This window comes from Octopus bimaculoides, chromosome 1 (genome assembly GCF_046866305.1).
Source record: "Octopus bimaculoides isolate indiv1 chromosome 1, ASM4686630v1, whole genome shotgun sequence".
NCBI classification, from domain to species: Eukaryota; Metazoa; Mollusca; class Cephalopoda; order Octopoda; family Octopodidae; genus Octopus; species Octopus bimaculoides.
The window spans coordinates 102,341,322-102,363,037 of record NC_142928.1 but is presented as its reverse complement, the minus strand read 5'-3'; the positions used below and the strand labels follow the sequence as shown (position 1 = coordinate 102,363,037).

The 21,716-nt window shown below is 36.8% G+C and overlaps 1 long non-coding RNA gene across 2 annotated transcripts in view; it reads left to right on the top strand.

The window, feature by feature from the left end:
* The first annotated feature begins 2,760 nt into the window (after positions 1 to 2,760).
* Positions 2,761 to 21,716, top strand: part of LOC149137655 (uncharacterized) — a 46,079-nt gene continuing 27,123 nt past the window's right edge. The window contains exons 1-2 of one of the 2 annotated variants that reach the window (XR_016242598.1): positions 2,761 to 2,862; positions 7,912 to 7,975. This is a non-coding gene — a long non-coding RNA (uncharacterized LOC149137655). The remainder of the gene's footprint in view (positions 2,863 to 7,911; positions 7,976 to 21,716) is intronic. The other variant, XR_016242596.1, reaches the window with a different exon arrangement.

Here is a 21,716-nt window from a genome sequence, read left to right as displayed (position 1 = left end):
CAAATCCCACTGCGACTAACATGGATGATAGACTTAATACGTCACCCGGTTTAAGAACACTGCCTGACTCTTGAGTGACATTAGAGGGGTCCATTCTGTTGCAAGCATTCAGGTCAGATCTTCGGTTTGAGCACACCTTCCCAATGCGTCCCACCAGTCACCAAAGCCCTATAATGGATCATAGACACTCTCCTTACCTTCTGACTGAAAACATTTTTTAATGTTTAATGTATAGAACGAGATTTTAGCTTTAAAAAAACCCCTCAAAACCAGAGGTTGTATTAAGCACTAAATATAAAACCTGAACCTTAACATGTTATGGTTCCGCCTGGGGTGGATGTTTATTTGGCCGCCCCTTAAAAGTTCTAATAACACTTCAAAACGCCAAAACCTGAATAATACAGGTATATATGTGTGCAAAATAAGATGTCAAACTGTAGCAACTATTTATTTCCCTCAAATTTCCTTTTGTTTATACACAAAAAATAATAGGAAAAATATGTTAAGGAACAGAAGATGAGTGAATTACAAAAATAAACGATTTACAAATTGATTTTGTGTCCCTTCCTCTTCGCGAAATCTTGACTGACTTCATCAATTTTTTATTTTATCCGCAAGGTCGCGCTCTATGGATAGTATTGCCAAATCAATCAACCTTGTTTTACTTATCGTTGACCTGAGGTAATTCTTGATGAGCTTTAATTTAGTAAAGGACCGTTCGCAGCTAGCAACACTAATGGCACTAGTTAGGAAGACTCTCAAAAGTATTACAATATTTGGCAATGAATCAATAAGATTATATTTCTAAATAAACTGAAGAACTTGCAAAGGCCCTTCCATGTCTTCAGCGTCAGCAGCCGCCAAATAATTTTGCAGTCTTGCCCTTTCAACCAGAAAGTTTTCTCTCTTAATATTCTCATCAAAAGCATCTGCATCACAATTACACTCTTTATCTGACAAATTGGACGGTGTAAGAAAGGTGTATTTCTTTACAGTATCGTGAAGCCTTTCGAATCCAGAGGTTATTTCTTCAGCTAGTCTATCTATCACTGACAACATTTCTCTTCTTACCTCAGCATTGTAGCCGAGAGCGGCATCGATACTTTCTTCTTAGCTCATTCTTTTCTTTTTGTGAATTCGACGCTCTGTGCTGATTCCCCATATCAGAGCAAATTTCGGTTGAATAGGGCAACGCATCATCTATTGTTTTGTCTCTGCTTACAAATATAAAAGTTTTCAAAGCTGATAGTTTAATGGCACATTGTTGCAACTCCAGACCTTTCATTTGGAGGTACTTCTGAGTGTCATTAATTTCAGGAAGTATATCTCTCCAAAGGCCAAGAAATTACAAGAAAGAAAATGACAGCATCGCCTGAAGAATTAAACCTGCACCAGATTTTCTGCATCTTCCATCAACTGTGAATTTTGTATGTACAACTTTCACTGCATCTACTCGACTACACCATCTCGTTTCCTCAGCCCGCTGAGACCCTAATGCTACCTGGATGGTGAGCAGGTGTGGTCACCGCATGCCAAGCAACTCTTTCCCCAATTGAAGTCCTTCAGGGACTTAGATACATGGATCAAGCGGAGACCTAGGATGGGAGAATGGCAGAGGGAGTGCAGACAAGCACTCACTCTGTTCTCTCGGGCGAGCAATACGAGCAGCGAGGTTTCCACTGCGGATTTTTATAGAGGGTTGGTAGAGCATAAGTCCGACGATATCCTGGGGGAGACTCTGGGCTTTGATGAGGAGCAACTGACCAACCTGTTCGGAAGGACATTCGGGTCGAGGTATCTGGATAACTTCCAGAAATCTTTGGCTTGGTTGTGCTACCAATCGGCCTTACCGGTTCGAGAGAGGTTATCTAGACACGGTTTTGACACCTCCCTCATATGCCCGAGGTGCGGGCGCGTCAGTGAAACTGTCGTGCACGCCTTCGTACTCTGTGAGGAGTTGAGGAAGTTGATAACTTATGTCGAACAACTGATGTCGGATGCGGAAAGAGTACGGCTCTCGACTGAGTCCATGATTAAGATCGTATTGCCTTCTTCCTTCAACAAGGAAAAGAAGGCATCCTTTTTCTGTGTAGTAGCCATACTGAAAGAAACGGTATGGGCGACACGATCGAAAGGGATTGGGACAGGTCACTTCATCTCCGGACACGGGTTGGTAAGTTATTTCAACTTCCACCTGTTGAGAAAGATCCGTCTGGAGAAAAGGTGCCTGTCACAAAGTACGTTCGGAAAAAGATGGATGTCTGTAGTAAGGAAGCCGAGGATGAATTGGGGCCGTGCTAGCATAGCCGGTCAAGGCGAAAAGAAGGAAAAAACAAAGGAGAAAAGACCAGTGGGTTAACCATAAAAATAACCCAGAATATTATTTTATAAATTTTTTATTGCATATAATTTTATTTCGTCCTTTTATCCGATTTCATTGCAACCAAACCATTTGTAAGAATGTAAGTGTTCGTCTCTATGTATACCTTTATAACTAAATATAGAAATTCCAGGTCTGGGAATCGAAACCGCGATCCTATGACCGCAAGTCCGCTGCCCTGACCAATGGGCCATTGCGCCTCCACAACACAATATTACTGTATTAACAATATTATACTGTATATTACTCAATATTAACGCACAATATAAGTTTACTGATGATAAATTTGAATTTTAAGGAAATTTTAATAGCTACTATACATTATTAAAGTCTATGATATTTATACTGCATCTTTATTAATGATTTATTAATACAAATAAATTGTGTCGCCCGGAGCGGACCGCCCTTCCCATCATTCTCTTGGTACGCCACTCGGTGCTACTTTCTTACATCCCTGTGGTTGCTGGAATATCGCCCTCATCGTAAGTACATTATCTTTATGTAACTCAAGTTTAACAAGTTTTGGTTCAATGTATGTATTTTAAAACGTGCTAAAAACATGTATGTTAATCTTGTGAAAAACCTCCATTTGTTGAACCAAAAGCAACGTATTATTTATAATCTACTATAGTGAAATATTGACAACTAAGTTTTATACAGTAAGCATAACTGAAAAAGTACACCTGTAATGTGAAGTTATGGATAACTTAAACACCTGGTCGCCTCATACATCGACATATGTGGTAATTTATCAAATCATTAAGAATTGGAGAATGTTTTATTTAGCAATATATGACGTCGAGTAATATTTGTCAAGAAATGTAGTATCGTAATACGTTTCAAATAAAAGGTTATTTTAGATTTTAGTTGGAACTGCTAGGTTTGCTGTTCTGAAAGAGTCTGATTAAGTAATTCATAGTTATGTAACACAGCTGGGTACTTGATACTGTTATGACTCGAAACCAACATGTTACAGGAGAGTGTTTAAAAAGACTCCAAAGTTATATAAAACCGACCAACATCGAAACAAATTTGTCTGCAGACTTCAATCGAAGATTTAAATAAAAATATAGAGTTGAAGTATAGTTTCTCCCATATATCTATTACAACAGACACTTGGAAATTCTGAATAGAATACTTATTTCCTTTATCGTATCTCTCTTCAGGTTTGAGATTTTAAGTTTGAGAGTATAGATTTTGGTTTGTGTACGGGGTGTTGTGTGTGGTGGGGTGTTGGTGTCAAATGGTTTAAGGGTGTTCGTTGGTGTTTCTTTAATGTTAAGGTCAGATTCAATGAAATGTTATTTTATGTGGTTTCGTTCATTTCAACCATTGGTAGCGAAAAATAGAAGATATAAAATAATTGGTAAATGAATGAGTAAAGGAAAGACTTGTGAAATAAATTTATTCAGCTTCTCAAAGCGTGTCGCTTTCATCCTCTTTTTGCGTCTCCAACTTACAAGCCTACTGTTCTTGAGAAACCGTATGGGCAAAAGCACTAATGAGTTATAATTAAGAAATGCTACAAGTATTCTAAACTCTCACACAGCTTAGCAACATACCACGTTCGCAGTTATGTAAGACGGTCACCTTACTCCCATCTCAAAAGTCCCCAATTTAACTGCTTTTCCATGCCTGTATAATTAGTCACCTACTGACAGGGTAAAACCCGAGAACAAAAGCAAGTCAAGGATTTTGGATATTATCTCGAATCTTTGGTTTGAAAGTCACCTGGCTATATAAATATATGTGTATATATATATATATATATATATATATATATATATATATATATATATATATATATATATAACCCTAACTTTTAGTAAAATAATATATTCTAAAGATATTTTCTACAAATATCTTTCGAAGAGGGTAGACTAGTTTCAGATAATTCACATGCAAAAAAAATGGGTATTTTTAAATTAAATTTTCTACTAATACCTTTCAGATGGTGTCAATATGTATGTGTGCACATTCCCCAATTTTTTTTCTACATTAAATTCCGATATAATCGTAATCTACACCATCTGAAAGGTGTTTGCAGGAAATTTGATTTAAAACTATCCGTTTTTTGTTTTTTTTCCTGAATGTTATGAGGAAACGAAGTCAATTCGCGTGAATTATCCGAAACTCCTTTCTGTGAAAATTTTTTCACATCAAATTCCAATATAATTGTAGTCTACATAAAAGATATTTATGGAAAATTTCATTAAAAAATATCTATTTTTCTAAAAGTTATGAGGAAACAAAATCGATGGGTAGGGACACACTTGTGTAGGTATGTCAATTGTTGTAATTAAAATGCCCGTCCTTCTGCATGAATTGTCTCAAGTACACGAATTATGGTTACATCACTGTAGTAAATGGAGAAAAATAACAATTGTGTTAGCATCGGTCTGTTGCTCATAGCTCACAATCAATAAAAAAAATTAATTTGGTGAAATAATCATTATCATATTTGAAAAGTATTTAATAGAGATTATGGATAACGAAGACCCTTGGGGCTCTCTGAGTGTCAAAGAAGCACTGTGTCATTACCAGGTTTTAGACTCTTGAAATTTTTCACATAATGAGTAACACTGATGAGAGCAGATTGCGAAGTAACTTTCAGAAATTGTCTCCCTTACATCCATTAGTCAAGAAATTATCACAATCTCAATTGGCTGTGTGAAAGAGCAATACTGGTTCCAAAAAACAGCACTGAAAATAAAATTAATGAGCAGCCTCTGTAGTACCTTCCTGGAAGTTCTCGCATCTATAAGTCAGTTGATACAATCCCAGATCCATGAAGAGTTGATAAATTATCCAACAGAATTTCTCAATTCATTGAAGCTTCCAGGACTACCTCCCCACAGATTGGTACTTGAAGTGGGAACTCCAGTAATGTAATTGAGGAATTTGAATCCACCAACATTCTGCAACGGGACACACCTGGTGGTAAAGAAGATGACGCCACATGTTATTGAGGCCACCATTCTCTCTGGATGTGGAAAAGGTGAGGTTGTTTTCATACCCGGAATTCCTCCCATTCCATTGGGAGCAGAAATTACTTTTTTCTTCAGAAGAGTGCAATTTCCTATTTGTATCAGCTTTGCAATGTCTATCAATAATCCCCAGGGTCAAACACTGTCTGTGATAGAACTTCACTTAGGAGAGTCATGCTTCTCACTTGAACAATTAAATGTTGGCTGCTCGAGAGTGGGAAGCAAACGAAATCTATTTGCATTTGTTCCACAAAGGAAAACAAAGAACATTGTTTATTGAGAGGTTTTGTAGGAATTACTACATCTTATGATGCGCTCCAGTATCCACTGCTCTTTGTAGATGGTGAAGATGGATCCCATTTCAGCATAATACCAACAAACCTAAAGGCTGCACCAACAAAGCAGTTTCCTGCATGAACTTCAATATCAAAACATTCTCCAATTACTCCCACCAACCATGTGATAAGCCATTATGCCTTATTTTCTCAAGTAATTCATTACTACTTATTCTCATGTGACTGCATAGGCTCAGTTTATGTTTCTTATTCTACAGCCACACCAGCAATCCAATGTCAGCCCATTGTTGTCTAACATTTCCACAGTTCACTTCCCCAATGCCATCTCCCATTGCAGTCCTTTTCCAGAATGAACCCATTTACATACAATGTCTCTGTTACACTTACATTCATTCGACTGTCAACCATACAATGGGTTGTGTTAGAGGCAGTGCCAACTGTTGCAAAGGAGAGTATATCCACTGACAGCTTTTCGTTGCATTCAAAAATCATATACACCCCACCCCCAATTTTCCATGGCAGATTAGGGCCTCCAAATGGACATATGACATGTCACTTAGTCGAATTAGTCCATCATTTACTCTACAAATGTTTTGTTGTCAATGCTGCACTTTCCCGTACCACATGTTTCAACATAACTTTAATATCTATACAAACTATGCCATTTTAATTCTGAGCAATGCCAGGTACCTCTGTTAGTGTTTGATAAGAAAGATTGTTTTACACAAAGTCAGAGCAGTATGGCCACCAGCTAACGAAGATTATCTTCACAAGTCTTCTAATGCCTTTGCATTGTATTTCTTGTGCCTCCCAACTTATAACCATGATTTGGCATGAAACTGCATGAAATTTCCCATTAATCTTAACTCCACACAAAATGTGCCAGAACAACAATTGCCTGAAATATGGATCAAGATCCCCTGATTAGGGAAATTGCTGCCAAATATGGAAACAATATGCTGTAGCTTTTTCTCATTACTGAACTGACAGGGCTTTGAATGCTGAGAACTACTGAACTGACAGGGTTTTGAATGATAAGGACTACTGAACTGACAGGGTTTTGAATGATAAGGACTACTGAACTGACAGGGCTTTGAAGGATAAGGACAACTGAACTGGCAGGGCCTTGAATGCTGAGGATTGTACAATCTTTATTCCCCCCCCCCCCACACACACACACACGTAAAAATATAGCTCCACACACATACAAAAATATAGCCATACACACACACATAGAAATATAACCACATACATACACAGATAAAAATATAGCCACACACACACACACACACATAAAATATAGCCACACGTGCACATAAAAATATAACGGCACACACATGAAAATATAGCCACACACACTCATAAAAGTATAGCCACACAGTCGTAAAAACATGGCCACACACAGTCATAAAAATATAGCCATACACAAACATATACACACACACACACACACATATACACACACATATATATATACATACACACACATAAACAAACATGTATACATATATATATACCTACACATACACACTTGTATCCAAATGTATTTGTGAGCATATGTGTGCTTGTGGTTATATGCTAAGAAAATCCTAAAATATACCATTCTAGTTAAGATTTTGATGTTTTAAATTATAGAATATCCTAATTGTGTTCACAGATTGTAATTAACTCAGTGAAATATCTCAATGTTATCTGTGATTTAATGCAAAAAAGCAATCTATATAACTCTAATTTGCTGAATCTTTGAAGATATGTAATATAAACAAACAAGGTCAGCTGCTGTATAAAAAGAATAAGAAAAAGTGTGCATTATTATGCCATTTATGTCATAATAGAAATGTTTCAAAGGAGAAAAGCTTCAACATCTTTCTCTTTAAGTAAACCATTTTTGTCTAAGTGATATATCAATGTTATATACAACAATAATTACATAACAATTCAACAGTCTTTGTCTGTCAGAAAACAATTTAGTTTTTTTTTACACAAAAGGCTTATAATTTATAGAGGACAATAAAAGCAAGAAGAAATTAAAGGTTGATGAGACCAAGTAATGTTTATAATTTTATTGTGAGTATTAGCAGTGTAAAAGAAATAAAATAGACAGTTAATAGTTGGGGACATAACCCAAAATATTGATTTTTTTTTTTTTTTACTGCAGTGCCAGGGTGGCAATAATGCAGGGAAGAAAGTGTTATTGTTGGTTGGCTCCACCTCTGTATTTGATAGCTATTATTTTATCATTTGACAGAAAGATAAACGATTAATTCCATCTGACTGGGAATTGAACTTAGAAAGTTGAAGGAGCTAAATAGGTATGCTTTAGTTTCTATATGTATTTTGTTTCATTCTTTGTGTGATAATTTGCTACACTACAATTATTTGTTTTCTGTAGCAAAAGATTTTTATGTCTGACATGTAGGTAGTAAAATAGAATTGGGACAAAATGAGCAGAATATGATGGAATAAAAACACATTGCACCACTTCATCCTATCCCTTTCAATTCTCTGTTCAAATTCTGGAATAATCATCCCTTAAGGGTTTGATAAAATATGTATTAGTCATGTAAAAGGTCAATTTAATCAATTATAACCTTTCCCAAAATGTAAAGCTTTGGGCCCATGTTAGACATTAATATATTGAAGACAGTGGCTTACTATGACAGTAGATAACCACTGGTGTACTGGTGTTGAATCAACTGCAACATATTGCTTACAAACTTGGACTGTACAATTGTTAGAGATTGTTTATATTAGTGGATTTATATTCTGGGGTTAACATTGCTTTTCATCCTTCTAGTGTTGATAAAATAGGTACCAGTCAAGTAATGGGATCAATAAAATCGACTAGCTCCCTCCCCCAAAATTGCAGGCTTGTAGAAAGAATGCACTGGGCAACAAAAAAATTTATCGTCTGCTACCCAGACAAATGGTACTGTACTAAACTAAATCATGTACGCTAATACCAAATCTGAATTCAGAATTGCTGTAGCACGTCAGGATTTTTTGAGTTACGCACATAATTATATATTAATACTATATTAGTATCAGGAATAGTTAAGTTCAAGGTAAAGAGTGAGAGATACACATATCACACATGACAGCAGTGCATACGGCACTGAGAGCTACCAAGAACAAACTGACGTTTCTGCTGCTTGCACACAATACATCAGTGCTATCTATTGCTAAACTAAATAATGATTTTTCTCATCATTTATTTTATTGCTGTTATTTCTTTAATTTTGAATTAAGACCGCTTTCATTTTAGCAAATTTTATAATATGGCCTATATCTAGCAGAAAGTATAGTTATAATCTTGCACATAACTCAAAATTCTGATGTGCTAGAACAATTCTGAGTGCAGATTTGGAATCAGAATCCTCAGTTTAATCTAAGACACATGCTTTTACCTCAGTAGCAAAATCTTTTGTCCAGTGATATTAGTGGATTAAAGTGATGTAAAGGATAGCATGCTGTTGCATGAAGTATTGGGATCAATTAATCAAGAGTTCCTTCTCTGTGCCATGATAATATAAAAATTACTATATATCAAGATGGCAAGTTGATAGAATTGTTAGAGCATCATAAAAATTCTTTGCAGCATTCTTAAATGTTCTGAGTTCAAATCTCACCAAGGTCGACATATACATCTCAATCAGGACCAACAAGTGAACAATCATTTTACAGAGGCAATCAGTAAGAAAACTTCATAGAGTACCTCAATAAAGAATGACAGCTATCTCAATATTAAGACTGGTGACAATAAGTAAAAAGTTGTGAAGACTAAATCCTTTATTGATAAATAGACTACTGGTCAGTGATGTACAGGTTAGAGTGTGATGGATTTGGGAGCACAAAAACATCTGGAAAAGGATTATATGGAAGCTGAAAGATCCCTCAACCAGATGTAGATATTCAGATAAGTACTAGTCAACACATATAATGAGAAAGTGAGGAAATGGATACTTATAACCAAGAGGATAACTGGAAGTTTCTATCTGTAGCAAGACACATCAAATCTATGGGTGGATTAAGATAGTAGCAAAATAAAAGGTTAACATAGTGATAGAATTCTACAGTAGATTGAGCCATAAAAGATAAGAGAGGGGTGTAGAAAGATTAGAAGAAAGTGGGAGCCAGGAATAATGATCAAGTAGCTAAAAGAAAAATTTAGCACAGAGAAGCTGAAATGAAAGATGTGGTGAAAGAATCAGAAGATTGCAAAGAAGTTCCTTGGCATGAATCAAAACATTGTTAGAGGAAAGTGAAAGTAGAATGATTACAGCACAGAATCCCTCTCTGATGCCAAAAAGTAAAAAACATGGAGAAGCTACAATGAGAGGTTGTTAAATGAGGAGAATGTGTGGGAGATGGTAAGATTGTCCTATGTAGACCCAGCAGAAGGAGCATCTATTGAAGTTTACAGCTGTAAAGTTGAAAGCACAATTGGAAAAAAACAAAAATGGAAACCAGCTTGACCATCAGATAATTAAGTTGCAGTCAATATCCAACCATGTAGGACACATACTGGTTGCAAGCATACTCAATCAGGTTGAACCAGGATGTTCATACCTGGTTACTGGCATTGCATTAAAGGAACTCGAGGAAGAAGTAACTATAGAGGTATCAGACTGATAGGGAAGTTATAAAAGAAGCCAAAAGAGTGATAGTACAACTGATTTGCTAGGTTAAGAGGTACAGTTTAAGTTTGTACCAAGATGGGGTGTCACAGATACCCTCTTCTCAGTTTAAATCTTCAGGTCTTAAGAGTAAGCCACTATACGTAGCATTTGTCAACCTGGAGAAAGCTTTTGTGATGGTATCATATTCATATCTGGTGACCACTAAGAAAACTGGGCGTAACTGAATAACTTGAGATCTATATAAGCCACATACAGAGATGCCATTAGCACAGTGAGAGTTAGCAATGAGTTCAGCAAAAAATTTAACATGCAGGTAGGTGTCCATCAAGGCTCACTTCTCAGCCCCTGACCATAACGGGGGAATTTAATACCAGTTGTTCATGAGAACTCTTATATGCTGATAACTTATTTCTCATATCTAAAACTTTTAATGACTAGATAAGAAATTTCTGACAACGAAGCAAATACGTGAATTAGGCTTTTTGTGAAGTTTACTAAAGTAAACAAAAAAATTTTGATTAGCAAAACAAAAAAATTTGATTAGCAAAAATCAAAAAATTTTGATTGGCAAATCAAAAACCCATCTCTACAGCAATTTGATAAGCAGCAATGTTCAAGATGCAGAAAAGGGATAAGTAGGAATTCTATATGGTGTACCCAATGTAAACAGGTAATCAGAGAAAACTTCAAATGTAACAGCTACACTGAAGTAGTTAGCAGTTAGAGCCTCCTTGAAATGAGTTTTGTTTTCAAATGTTTGGAAAACTTGTTGAGAATATTGGGTAGCTTCTGTTACCTAAATGCCCTAATTGACTGTGGAGATGAGTGTTATAAAAGCATCATAGCCAAAGCAAGAATGGAGTAGAAAATTTCCAAGGAGAAGTTACTATTACTAACAACAAAAGAATTCCCTCTCTGTTGAGTAGCAGATTGTATGATGAAGTGCAATGTTGCATGGTAGAGCAACAAAGGCATTGGATACGGAGGATGTGTGAAGACTGGGAAGAAATGAAACAAACACACTCCACTGGATGTGTAATGTTAGTGTAATACAGAAATGACAAAGCACAAATGAGAGAAGAAAAAAATTATAAGGAAGACTGCATTGATATGGAGTTGTGATGTGTATGAAGAATAATAGTTGAATAAAGAAAAGCATTGCAATTGAAGTAGAAAGGTATGGATGAGAAACTGAGAAAGATATGGAGAGTCCTCACAAGAAGCTGAACATCCCAAAAGAGATAAGTGGACTGCAACAAATGGTGCAATTTTGTGCTAGAGAAGATATATCTAACCTCTGCAAGCATGGAAAAATATTAAAGTGAAATGATGACTATATGTATACAATGTATAAGCTGATAGATTTGTTACCACACAGGGCAAAATACTTAGCAGCATTTTGTTTGGTTTTACATTCTGAGTTCAAATTCCACTGAGGTCAGCTTCATTTTTCATCCTTTTGGGGTCGATAAAATAAGTTCCAGCGGAGCACTAAGGTTGCTGGCTTTGTATCATAATTTAAAATCAGTATGTATGTGTGAATGTATTGTACATATATGATGTAGAAATAAAAAGTGAGATTTGAATGTGTATGTACGCATGTCTACATGCAAGGTTGTATGTCAAATGTGTATGTGTGTGTGTGTGTGTGTGTGTGTGTGTGTGTGTGTGCGTGCGTGCAAAATTTCTTTCTATAATTCTCTGTTACTTTTATACTGTTCATTCCAGATACTTCAGTCTCCCTGCCCCAGTTTCAATTTTTTTCTTTCATTTTCCATATTTTAATACAGAATAATTTTACAGCTCTCTATTTTTATAATTTCTTTTCCTTATATATATATGTGTGTGTGTGTGGAAAGTTATTTTCTTTATTATTTATTGTAAATTTATTCTTGTTTTTTTCCTTTAAGTGAATTAGGGAAAATGAACAGGCGATTTTTTAAACTATTTCATTTCATTCCATCTATTTTAATTCTATTAAAATCATTTTTAAGTGATGTAAATTACTGACATTTATTTATATACTTTTTATGTTTTTATTTTTTTTCTTACATATTTTCTTAAGTGTTTTCCTTGTGTTTCCTCTTAAATTTCTTTTATCCTGATCTGATCCTTCATACTTCATAGTGTTGAAACCTTTCTTCTTTTCTTGTGTGTATGCATGTAAGCTGGTGGCTGGAGATTTTATTTTCTTGTTTCTAAACCCTACCTTTAAAGCTGCTGAATTAATTGCCCCATTAAAAGACTTCTTATGGTTAAGATGAACAGATGCGCCAATAAAGTGATGATTTCTCATGTTAGCACAAAGCTACAACTACAAAGGTGTGAGTTAAATTTGGTATAGTCAATTCAGTTGGTTTCCAGTACATAACTGGTCATTACAGCATCAGAAAGACTCTGCTGCTGTATTTGTTCCAGCCCTCTGTGCTCCAAGTTCAAATCCTGCTGAAGTCAATGTTTTCTTTCGTTCTTTTGGGGATTGGCAAATTGGCAGAAATGTTATTTATTCCAGTATTTTGCATTCTGAGTTAAATTCCTATCAAGGTCAATCTTACCTTTCAACCCATTATCGCCAATCAAACTACCTGTCTAGAGTAGTGAACTGACCGTTTCCTTGCACTATTTGTTTCATCTCCTTGCATTCTGAGTTCAAATTAATACCATGGTGCAATTAGCTGAGTCCATTATGTTGAACGTATTTGGATCAGGTTTCTGGTGTGGTGATACCTTCCTCCTTCTCACCCACCAGTCTCAGAGACCCTAAAAAGGGTGATGGACACAGTGTCCCCACCACCCCAACCAGTTAATTAAAAATAAATCAAGTACCAGTCAAAACTTGGGGTTGATTCTTCTTTCTTCTTTTTCTTCTTCATTACATCTCTGACTCACTCAGTGCTCCAAGAGACCAATTGGTGTCTAAGATATCAGAAATGATAACTTACTGACAGTTAAATATCTCTAGAGAGCTCAGAAGACACTCATTGTCTCTCTCCCTCTCTCAGAATTGATGCTTGTAAATGATGACATGACTAATGCTTTTCTTTTTCATTCTCTCTCTCTCTCTTATCACTTATACTAACACAATTAATATGTGTTCCAGGAACTGAAGATTTTCAAAGTTAGAAATTAACTGAACATTCATAGAACTTCCTAAGGTAACAACTGAGATCTGTGGATTGGAAATTTAGAAAAAAAAAATTCAAGATACTTGACAACCCAAGCTAAATTATATTAACGCAAAATTAAATAGCATTAAATTAAATTTCCTTACTACAAAATCAAATAGCATTAAATTCACTTCTATTAATACCAAATTATATAGCATTAAATTAAATTTTATTAATACAAAATTTAATAAATCAAACTGTTTGCTCCACCTTAATAAACACATTTGGGTAAATTTATGTTTATAGTAATACAAACATTAATAATTCTGCTGAATTTGGAGTAAAAATTATGAGAAACGGTTATATGAAAGTACATGACTTGGTGGTTTATCAACTGGGTTCTCAGTGTAAAGTCATGGGTTTGATTCCTGGTCCAAGAAGTTTGTTGTGCTCTTGAGCAAGGCACTTTACTATATACATTACCCCAGTCCATTCAGCAGGCAAAAATTAGTATTAAGACTTAACAGAGTACCTGGTCAGTCAAATTAATGTCGCAGTATTAAAGAGTTAATAGTACAACTAAAAGCATCGCCTTCCTGGCACTTGTGCCAGATGGCATGTGTAAAGACATTTGAGCGAGATCGTTGCTAGTGCCGCTGAACTGGCTCCTGTGCAGGTGGCATGTAAAATACACCATTTTGAGTGTTGCCATTGCCAGTACCGCCTGACTGGCCTTCATGCCGGTGGCGCGTAAAAGCACCCACTACAATCTCAGAGTGGTTGGCGTTAGGAAGGGCATCCAGCTGTAGAAACTCTGCCAAATCAGATTGGATCCTGGTGTAGCCATCTGGTTTCACCAGTCCTCAATCAAATCGTCCAACCCATGCTAGCATGGAAAACGGACGTTAAACAACGATAATGATGATGATGAAAAGCCTTGAGACATGAAGAAGGATACATCCAGTGGACTGCTATAGCCTATCTTTACACTTGTTACCTGCCCCACCTTTTTTCATAATGAAATAGTCCAATAATTCCCAACATTTCTATGACTTTGTCACCCTATCTCCCTATACTAAAGGTACACAACACCCATCTTCAACATCATTACTATTTAATGTCCATTTTCCATGCTGGCATGGGTTGAATGGTTGGAAAGCAGCTGATGAGCCAGAGGACTGGTGCCAAGCTCTACTGTCTGTTTTAGCATGGTTTGGTTTCTATGGCTGGATGCCCTTCCAAATGCCAACCACTTTACAGAATATAACTGGGTGCTTTTTATGTGGCACCAGTGAGAGGTCACTAAGTAACTTGTAAGACAAAAGACCTCGCAACTGAGAAGGGGAGTGGTGTTAAGTGAGGTGACTTTTTGCCAGATCTTGAGAGGTTAAAGTAAGGGACAGAAACAGGTGTCTTGCAGCAGAGGAGACAGATGGTAACTTCAGATGGAAAAAAGAGAGGAGAGAGAGATGATGGTGGAGAAGATGTATCAGGGTGAAAAAATATAACCTCCTGAAAAGAACTTGCTGGCAATCTCAATCTATGACACTCTAGGGTGTCATAACACCTTGTTTAAAAAACCCTGAAAAAGCTTTTGAGTCTGAAACTAGAATTGATTGAACACTACCCTAACCCTAATTCAAACTAATGTGAGAGTCGGTATGTTTTTGCTCAATCTGTAAGAAATAGTAGCCAAATTTTATCATTCCATCTTAAGTATAGAAGAATACATTTGGTACTATAGTCCTAAATACATTGGAAAATATGACAGGTTGGTCATAGGTGGAGTGTTATTGGTATCTGTGTTTTCCCCACTTGACAACCAGTGTTGGTGTGTTTATTTCCCTGTAACTTAGCAGTTCAGCAAAAGAGACCAATAGAATAAGTACCAGGCTTAAAAAATAGAAGTTCCGGAGTTAATTTGTCCAACTAGAAAACCCTTCAAGGTGGTGCTCCAGCATGGCCACAGTCAAATGACTGAAATAAGTAAAAGAAAGGCTGCATGAAAAATGCTTTAAGCAATGGTAAGCTAAAAGCCTTCCGCAAACAATAAAACTTTGCTAACCTCTGTTAGTAAGTAACTACTGTGAGAAAAAAGGACTTTGGAAACTCTGTGAAAAGTATATTATTTGGGAGTATAGTTTCACTCTAAGATTACACTATTTAGTAAATTCTGTTCCTGGAATAACAAAAGATCGAATTTTCCATTCAAAGACAAGTAAGTCAAGCTATGGCCATGATGCTGTCTATTTTGACCAAGATTGGCCTCCTTCCTGATAATGTAGCAATGGTGGTTTGGAGTGCTGTCCTGGGTTAAACAGCTGCAACAAACTTTCACTTTCTTGAAACGTTAATTATTTCTTATAAAAAAACAAGATCATTAATTTGTTACAAGAATACAAGTCATATTATCAACCCCTGTGCTTCACTGGTACTTTATTTATTGACCCTGGAATGATGAAAGGCAAAGGTAGGATTTGAACTCAGTATGTAAAGAACCAGAACAAACAAGAGAAGGCATTTTGTCTGCTACTCTAATGATTCTACTAATACACCACCTTCTGTTGGTGATGGATTCAGAGCTTAAGGTTAATTCTTTGTAAATCTTTAACTAGTTTTATTTTTGGTACAATTTTTGGTGCATCAATCTCATTGGGCATTGTAAACACCTGAATATACCATAATTTCTCTGGCTTCTTAGATTTAGATTCTTGTGCTTATCGATCTGCTCTTTTCCTTTCAAGCTAGTTCTATAATAACAGAGAATGGCAAAATCAATTAACTGGCATGTATTCATTTTGTTATCAATTAGTATCAAATCTGGCCAACATATTTCATTAGTATCATCTGACTACATTGAAAAATACAACGTAAATTTACTATGGACATTGTCCATTATCGTATTTTATTGATGTTCATATCACTTCTCATTCGCTTTCATATCATACTTGTTAGACATTTCTTAGTGAATTTTCACCACCACCATCCTCCTCATTGTCCTCATCATCATTATCATCACTCTTCCTTTCTCTGTTACTGCTTTAAAAGTATCTTGAAGAACACTACCATTGTAACTGCTGCCCTCTCTCATACGTACTCACAAAATTATCTTCCTTTGCTACATTTCACTCTGACATTCTCAATGGTCAATCAAAACTATTTATTTCTTTAACTAAATCCATTGTTTCCTTTTTATCATGCCATCCAGCTTTGTATCTATGATTACCCATCTTTCTGTAGGAACCAAATATCAAAGAACTGTCTCAGTAAAAGCAACTTGTCTAATGGCCCTGTCTGAACCACAAAAGAATCAGTACAGAGCAGAAGGGCTTTCAGACTGGTAAGACAACCACTCCAGTGCTGGTGCAATTATAAAACAGCAAGTACATTCAAGGCAACGATAAAACACCATGAGCCATTCAGCCTGTTAGAAATAGCTGACGAGTCTCCCTCAAACTGCAGTTCAATGACTTAGAATACGTCATATTAGATGATGTAGTCAAGAGTACACTATACTTTGAAAAAGAAAACACTAGATGTTCGCAGCTGGAATGTCATTGACCAAAGATTTGATTGGATGGAAGTAACACGAGATTAAACAACAGTAACAATAACCACAATTTCTTTTGGCAGTGGGAGTTAATAGGCTGCCCACTTTAACATCACTTGTTGACCCTGGAGGGTTTTAGTAGAGTCCTTTCAAACAAGTCTAGGGATAAATTGATATTTTGATGCACTGAATCCTATCATAACTTCCATAATGTAGTGCTAAGATTTTTCAGATGATACAAGTGACAAACTAGAGACAGTCTGCTTCCAAATAAAGCAGGAACCTGACCCCATGGGTAAGAGTATCTTCTGTTTCTACCACAATGTTAATCCTTCCATTATCTTTCATATTGCATCAAATAATTTCACATCACCTCAATCTGAAGAAATCTTCCTTGACAACTTCAATGTCCACAAATTATAGTGTCTGTAACAATTAGTATCACAATATACTCTCATCCTTGATCAACTCACAGACACTCTAAACCCTTTTGAGCCCATTTTCACCTACAAACCCAACCTATACGCAGGATTGTAGAGATATGTGGATTAATGGCAGAGACAGTTCAAGGAGGAATAATGGAAGAGAAACAGTAATGGCAATGAACTAATGCGGGAAAAGCAGTGAGGCAGTTATATGCTTCCTAGTTTTTAAAGAGAATGGTGAATAATTATAGAGATGGTCACTCATAATGGAGCAAAAGATATTAATGAGTAACCTGGGAAAAGAGTGATGGCTAGAAGTGCAAAATGATAATGGATGCTGGTACAAATGTGAGAGGGAGCAAATGAATGAGGGTCATAGAGACAGGCTGGATGATGGTAAAAGAGTGAGGGATGTCAATAATGGAGAGGAGACCTGGAGAGGAAGAGGATCAACAGCTAGCAATACAGAAGTGTAGTGATGGGGGTGGTATATTGGAACTAATATAATCTCTTGTTACATAGACATCAGGATAGAAAAGAGAGAGAGAGAGAGGATTAGTGATATGAATAGTGGCATGAGGTTGACTGAATAAAGACACATTCACTACTATCCCTTATGTGATGTGGCATAATGAATAGGATAGAGTGATAAAGATGAGAGGGTGCCAAGTAGGTAGGGAGAAGATAAGCAGATGGATACTGTGTAGGAAGTTAATGAGTGAGACACTTAAAAGTAGATATATGACCCAGTCTCTATATCTGCTACTGCAGTGTATTTTCTCCATATGAGTCCAGGTATGCAGATTACCTATAGAACCAGCTTTCACAATCATTGCAATCCTTTGTCATCTTTTTCCTGAGTTGCAGTATCTTGAGGTCAGTCATCACAATTTTATCCCAAGTCTTCCTAGGCCTTCCTCTTCCACAAAGTCTAGCTATTTTGACTGATTAGCACTTCTTTATACAGCTGTCATTCTCCAAATGTATCATATGTTTGTACCAACACAGCCTTCTCTCTTGTACACTGCATTTGCTATCTTTTGTACATAGTTCCTGTCACTTCCTTTATGTTTTGTCAATCATACTCGCTAACATTACACACCCAGCAGAGTATGCTCACTTCATTTCTTTTTAGTCTTCACAAATCCTCTGCATCCAAAGTCCCATGTCTCTCTATCCTTTACATTATACTACATACACAAGCATTATTCTACCCACTCTTCACTCTAAGCTGAAGTTGATTTCTCATTAGCCGAGGGCATGCAGGGGTCTGTTCTGATGTTGGACAGTTTGGTTTCTCCTGGTCAGTGTCATAACAGGTTGAAGGTTCTCCTGAGCAGGTTGTTGGTCCTCCACAGAATAGTCAGATGATGGGGTTGCTGTCTGGGTGATGAGCCAATGCACCATGGGTTACCATTAGTCTGGAACCTCCCCAGGAGATAGGCCCGCCAAGGGTGGCCCTGCCAGGAGCAAAGCTCCAGACAGTAATGCTCCCTCGGGTCTATGGAACATACAAACCCCCTCACTACGACATGGACAGACCCAGGAGGATCGTCCTACCAGGCCTTTACTCTCATTCAGCTCAGTAGGTGCAGGCTGGAAGAGGTCTCATGGCAGGCCCCACACCAGATGGCTGGACACAATTATTGAAGATTCCCAGAGGCTTGATCTGACCTTGGAGGATGCAGAGGGGCTGACACAGAACTGTCAGCAATGGAGAGCACTGGAGGTCCTGGTCAACTTTAATCATGACAACATCTCTTGGACCACTAACCTGGAATGACCCCAAGTAAGCACATGCAGCAGTAAGCAGCTTCACTCTAAGAGAGAAACTCTTTGTTACCAGCAGAGGAAACAGGTCCCTAAACTTTCTTCATCCTCTTTTTTCTATGATTACCATGCTTTCATTAAATCTACCTCTACTGTTGATTACATCATTGCAGTAACAAAACCAATCAGCTAGTTCAAGTGAATATTTATCTCACAAATATACACTCTCTCTCTCTCTCTCTCTCCCTCTCCATCCCTCCCTCTCTCTCTCTCTCCCTCTCCATCCCTCTCTCTCTCTCTCCCTCCCCCTCCCCCTCTCTATCCCTCTCTCTCTCTCCCCCTCTCCATCCCTCTCTCTCTCTCCCTCTCTCTCTCTCTCACACACACACACGTGCATGGACACACATATTTGTTCTAACTAGAGATAATTTTGCAAATGCATTACATAAATATAGAAAAATGGAAAGCTGAAATGCAACTATTTTGGGCTCAGCCTATCTATCAGGTTGCTCAAGAATTGATTGAGAAGATGCCAAATGGTTAACCTTCTGTCTATAATAAAAAGAAGAAAAAAAGCACTTCACATTTAAGCAGGACTGACTGAAAACATATAATTAGAAATTTTATTATTAATTGATTAGGAATTAGAAACTAGCGCTTATACGCAACATATTTTCTAACATTAAATTAATCAGTTGCTATAAACTACACTACATCTTCAAAGAGTTATTTTGAGTGAAAATCTATAGAATGCAATAGTTTGTTGGTTTATGTGTTTATGCTATGCCATTTCACCAATGATCCCTCACTCTTAAAAAATTTGAAAACATTGTTGTATTTGACATCAGGCAAAGCATTTGACTGTGTCTCGTACATGAATCATCTGGAAAAACTACTTAATTATGGATCCAATCCATCTCTTGTATCTTGACTTTGTATCTTGACTTGATGACTTCTGTTCAGATCACACCATCACAGTGTGTGCAGATGGAGCTCCCTCTAATCTATATTCTGTCATCTCTGTTGAACTCAAAGGTTCAGATTTGTCCCTGAAACTTGTTCATTTCTACATCAATAACTATTTGCCAACATGGCCAAAAACACCCACTCCTATACATTGATTTACTAAAGCTGTGTGTGTGTGTGTGTGTGTGTGTGTGTGTGTGTGTGTGTGTGTGTGTGTGTGTGTGTGTGTGTGTGTGTGTATATACATATATATATAGACAGACAGACAGACAGATAATGTATATATACACCTCACACATAATTATTTAAAACAGTTTGATTCAGCTCCATGCAGCCTAAAGTTTCACAGGCCTCTGACAGAAGCTCATCTCTTTCAGACTTTAGATTACTAAATCTCTCTCTCTCTCTTTGGTGGTGGTGGTGGTGGTGGTATGTTAGTATGGGTTGCACTATTCTATGCAGCATTACTCACTGATACATTATTTTATGGTCAGATGCCCTCCTTGTCACCATTTATTTGTTCAAGAAAGGTACTTCTTTATTCAACTTGCGTTCTCACATTGAAGCTACTGAGCTATGTTTTATCTTTTAACTGTTTCAGTCATTGGACTGTGGCTATGCTGGGGCACCTCTTCAAAAGGTTTAGTCAAACAAATCAACCCCAGTACTTTTTTCCTAAGTTTGACACTTATTCTATCAGTCTCTTTTCCCAATCCACTTAGTTACAAGTTCATAAACAAACCAGCACCAGTTGCCAAGTGGGAAGGGGCAGGGAACATATATACACACACATATATTATGGGCTTCCACACAGTTTCTTTCTACCAAATTCACTTCCAAGGCATTGTTCAGCCAAAGCTATAGTAGAAGACACTTTTCCTAGGCACTGTACAGTGGGATTGAACCTAAAACCATGTGGTTGCATATCATTTACTGAGGATGTAAAGAAATGTCACTCTTACTCAGTGTCATGTGTAAACACACACACACACACACACACACACACACACACATAATAATAGTTTGATTCGACTCTACAATACTTAGTTTTGTGAATATAGAACATGTCTGGATTATTAAATATTGATTTCAAATTTTAGCACAAGGCGGAGAAGTCGATTACATCGACCTCAGTGTTCAAGTGGTACTTATTTTATCAACCCCAAAAGGATGAAAGGCAAAGTCTACCTCTGCAGAATTTGAACTCAGACAAAATGCTGTTAAGCATTTCAACCAGTGTGCAAATAATTCAGCCAACTTGCCACCTTATGTATGTATCCATATACATACATACCTATATACATACATATCTACCTACACACACACACACATACATACATACATACATACATACATACATACATACAATAGGTTTTATAAAGAGTTTTTACCTATCAAATTTCACTCACAAGACATTGGTCAACCAAAGACTAAAGTAAAAATCACTTGACGTGATTGAGGAGGAGATATCATAACCACACTTCTATGCTTGCATCTATAAATAAAATAGTTTCATAAACGTTAACAATGACATTGGTCAACCAAAGACATTTGACATGATTGGGAAGGGAACTTCATATCCACATTTCCACGTC